Source organism: Triticum aestivum, chromosome 7B (assembly GCF_018294505.1).
Source record: "Triticum aestivum cultivar Chinese Spring chromosome 7B, IWGSC CS RefSeq v2.1, whole genome shotgun sequence".
Classification (NCBI taxonomy): Eukaryota; Viridiplantae; Streptophyta; class Magnoliopsida; order Poales; family Poaceae; genus Triticum; species Triticum aestivum.
In genome coordinates, this window is record NC_057813.1 from 667,646,752 (window position 1) to 667,651,502 (window position 4,751).

The following is a 4,751-nucleotide window of genomic DNA, read 5'->3' on the forward strand; positions in this document are numbered from 1 at the left end:
GTCGAAATGTTTTGCAAACCGGGATTCCGAGACTGATCGGGTCTTCCCAGGAGAAGGTATATCCTTCGTTGACCTTGAGAGCTTGTGATGGGCTAAATTGGGACACCCCTGCAGGGTATATAATCTTTCGAAAGCCGTGCCCGCGGTTATGAGGCAGATGGGAATTTGTTAATGTTCGGTTGTAGATAACTTGACACTTGACTTCATTAAAATGCATCAACTGTGTGTGTAGCCGTGATGGTCTCTTCTCGACGGAGTCCGGGAAGTGAAAACGGTTTGAGTTAAGCTTGACGTAAGTAGTTTCAGGATCACTTCTTGATCACTTCTAGCTTCTCGACCGACGCGTTGCTTCTCTTCCCACTCTCACTTGCGTATGTTAGCCACCATATATGCTTAGTGCTTGCCGCAGCTCCACAATATGACCCCCTTTTCCTACCTATGAGCTTAAATAGTCTTGATCTCGTGGGTGTGAGATTGCTGAGTCCCTGTGACTCATAGATTCTACCAAAACAGATGCAGGTGCCGATGATACCAGCGCAGATGGCGCAACCGATCTCAAGTGGGAATTTGATGAGGCCCTTGGTCGTTACTATGTATCGTTTCCAGATGATCAGTAGAGGTGCCCAGTCGGGACGATCTAGGATCTAGCATTTGGGGTTGTCTTCTTTTCATTTGAACTTGACCGTAGCCGGTCTATGAGTGTATTTGAATGATGTATGATCTTAATTTATGTATTGTGTGAAGTGGCGATTGTAAGCCAACTCTCTTTATCCCATTCTTGTTCATTACATGGGATTGTGTGAAGATGACCCTTCTTCCGACAAAACCACTATGCGGGTATGCCTCTAAGTTGTGTTTTGACACGTGGGAGATATAGCCGCATCGTGGGTGTTACAAGTTGGTATCCATTTGTTCTTGGAGACTCTGATATTGATCTAATTCTCGGGATGGACTGGCTTTCTAAGCACAAGGCTCAGCTTGATTGTGCTGCCAGGCAAATTCAATTGACACACCCTTCTGAGGATGTTATCATCTATGCCGCTCGTGATGAAACCATTCGGTTGTTTTCTCTCAATGAGAAGGGCGAGCTGGATGCTATTTCTCAAATTCCAGTCGTTTGTGAGTACCAAGATGTCTTTCCAGAGGAGCTTCCGGGTATGCCTCCTCATCGGCCAGTCGAATTCGTTATTGATCTTGAGCCTGGAACTGACCCCATTTGCAAGCGTCCATACAAGCTTGGACCCAAGGAGCTGAAGGAATCTGAAGAAGCAGCTAGATGAACAAGAGAGTCTGGGCTAGATCAGACCGAGTTCATCCCCATGGGGTTGTGGAGTTCTTTTTGTCCAGAAGAAGGATGGCACGGACCGACTTTGCGTCGATTATCGTCCATTGAACAAGAAGACAATCAAGAACAAGTATCCACTTCCCAACATCAATGAGCTTTTCGAGCAACTCAAAGGTGCTAAAGTATTCTCCAAGCTTGACTTTCGTATGGGTTATCATCAGATTCGCATTCATGAACAAGATATTCCCAAGACAGCATTCAGAATAAGCTTTGGTTCTTATGAATATACTGTCATGTCTTTCGGCCTTGTCAATGCTCCTCCAACATTCTCTCGCATGATGAACTTTATCTTCAACCCCTACACCAATGAATTCGTCTTGGTGTACCTCGATGATATCTTGGTCTTCTCCAAAAATAAGCAGGATCATGCCAAACATTTGCGAGTGGTGCTCGACAAGCTCAGAGAGCATCAATTCTATGCGAAGTTTTCCAAATGTGAGTTCTGGATTGATGAAGTTCTTTACCTTGGGCATATCATATCTTCCAAGGGCATTGCTGTTATTCCTGCGAAGGTTTCTGCAATTCTGAATTGGGAACCTCCTCAGAATGTCAAGCAGCTCTGCAGTTTTCTTGGTCTTGCAAGCTATTGCCGAAGATTTGTTGAGAACTTCTCTAAGATTGCAAAGCCTCTTTCCAACCTCCTCTAGAAGTATGTCAAGTATGTCTGGACGCTTGAGTGTGACGTCACTTTCAACACCCTCAAAGAGAAGCTAGTCAAAGCTCCTGTCTTGACTCCTCCTGATGAATCCAAGCCATTTGAAGTATTCTGTGATGCTTCCCTTCAAGGTCTCGGTGCTGTGTTGATGCAAGAGAAAAAAGTTGTGGCCTATACCTCTCGTCAGTTGAAGCCCAACGAAAAGAACTACCCCACTCACGATCTTGAGTTGGCGGCAATTTTCCATGCATTGATAACATGGAGACATCTCTTATTGGGAAGGCAAGTGGACATTTTCACCGATCACAAGAGTCTCAAGTATATCTTCACTCAACCCAACCTTAACCTCAGGCAAACTCGATGGGTCGAAATGATTCAAGAGTACAATCCGAGTATTGAATATACTCCTGGCAAGGCGAATGTGATTGCAGATGCTCTGAGCAGAAAGGCTTATTGCAACAGTCTAATTCTCAAGCCGTTTCAACCGGATCTTTGTGAGGCTTTCCGCAAGCTGAATCTTCAAGTTGTTCCTCAAGGCTTTCTTGCCAACCTCATAGTCTCTCCTACTTTGGAAGATCAAATTCGTGAGGCACAACTCCTGGATACCATGGTGAAGAAGGTGAAACGTGGTATTGACAAGGGCATTCCCAAATACAAGTGCTATCGCTTGGATGACAAAGATACTCTTTTCTTCGAGGATCGAATTGTGGTTCCAAAAGGTGATCTGAGAAAAGTCATCATGAATGAGGCACACAATTCCCTCCTATCCATTCATCCTGGAAGTACAAAGATGTACCATGACCTCAAGCAGTCGTATTGGTGGATTTGAATGAAGCGAGAGATTGCTCAATTCGTGAATGAATGTGATGTCTGCAGAAGAGTGAAAGGAGAACACCAAAGACCAGCTGGTCTCCTCCAACCTCTTGCTATTCCAGAATGGAAGTTTGACCATATCGAGATGGACTTCGTGACTGGTTTTCCTAAGTCCAAGCATGGAAATGATGCTATCTTCGTTGTCATTGACAAGCTTACCAAAGTGGCTCATTTTATTCCTATCAAAGAATCTGTCACAGCAGCTCAGCTGGCAGAGCTATACACCTCCAGAATTGTCTCCTTGCACGGCATTCCACAACTGATATCTTCAGATCGTGGAAGTATCTTCACTTCTAAGTTCTGGGACTCCTTTCAGAAGGCCATGGGCTCCAACATTCGTTTCAGCACAGCTTTCCATCCTCAAACAAGTGGCCAAGTCGAGAGAGTAAATCAAATCCTTGAAGATATGCTCAGGGCTTGTGTTATTTCCTTCGGTATGAAGTGGGAAGATTGTCTTCCATATGCCGAGTTCTCCTACAACAACAGCTTCCAAGCGAGTTCGGGCAAGGCCCCATTCGAAATTCTCTATGGCAGAAAGTGCCGTACTCCTCTCAATTGGTCTGAGACAAGTGAACGCCAACTCCTTGGCAATGACTTGATCACAGAAGCCGAAGAAATGTGCAAAGTCATTTGTGAGAATCTCAAAGCCGCGCAGTCGCGCCAAAAGAGTTACTATGATAGCAAGCACCGTGACTTGGCTTTTGAAATCAAAGACCATGTCTACCTCCGCGTCTCTCCAATGAAAGGCACTCGTCGCTTCGGTATCAAAGGGAAGTTGGCCCCTAGATACATGGGTCCTTTCAAGATCATTGGCAAAAGAGGCGACCTCGCCTATCAACTTGAAATTCCATCCAACTTTGCAAACGTGCACGATGTGTTTCACGTGTCACAGCTTCGCAAGTGCTTCAAGACTCCTGAGCGCACTATCAACTTCGAAGAGATCGACCTCCAAGAAGACCTCTCTTATCATGAGCACCCCGTTGCTATTCTTGAAGAAACCGAGCGCAAGACTCGCAACAATTCAATCAAATTCCTGAAAGTGAAGTGGTCACACCATTCCGACCAAGAAGCCACCTGGGAGCGCGAGGATCACCTCCGTTCCGAATATCCAGAGTTCTTTCAGTCCTAGATCTCGGGACGAGATCCTCTTGTAGTGGTGGAGTGTTGTAACACCCCGGATGTAACTTTCCATCTTTGTATCTCCAACTCTTGCCATTTTCAGCTTTGTGCTATGATATTTCCTCCGTGGTTTGGTTTTGTCTTTTGTTTTGCTTTTTTTTCATGTCATGCATATTATATCATGTCATCATGTGCATCTCATTTGCATACGTGTTTGTCTCATGCATCCGAGCATTTTCCCCGTTGTCCGTTTCGCAATCCGACACTCCCACATGCACCGGCGCACCCCTCTTGTATCTTTTCGTGTGCGGGTGTTAAACGTTCTCGGAATGGACCGAGCCTTGCCAAGTGGCCCTGGTATAGCACCGGTAGACCACATGTCAAGTTTTGGGTCATTTGGAGCTCGTTTGATACTCCAACGGTTATCCGCATATCCGCAAAGGCCTCTTTTGTGTTACAGCCCAACACCCCTCCAAAACAGCCCAATAACTCATCTAAGTCACTTCCATGCTCTCCATCGTCGGATCACGATCGTGTGGGCGAAAACCGTACCTCATTAGGACACTCCTAGCTTCCTCTACCTATAAATAAGTGCTCCTTCCCGGATTTTTCACAGTCCAACCATAGCCCCGCTCCTCTCCGCGCCGCCGGACACGTCCGGACTGAACCGGACACGTCCACCCCGCACCCCAGCCACCCAAGAGCTGCCACATGGCGCCGACGCGCCGCCCCCGCCGCCGGCCCGCGAAAGCCCGCCGC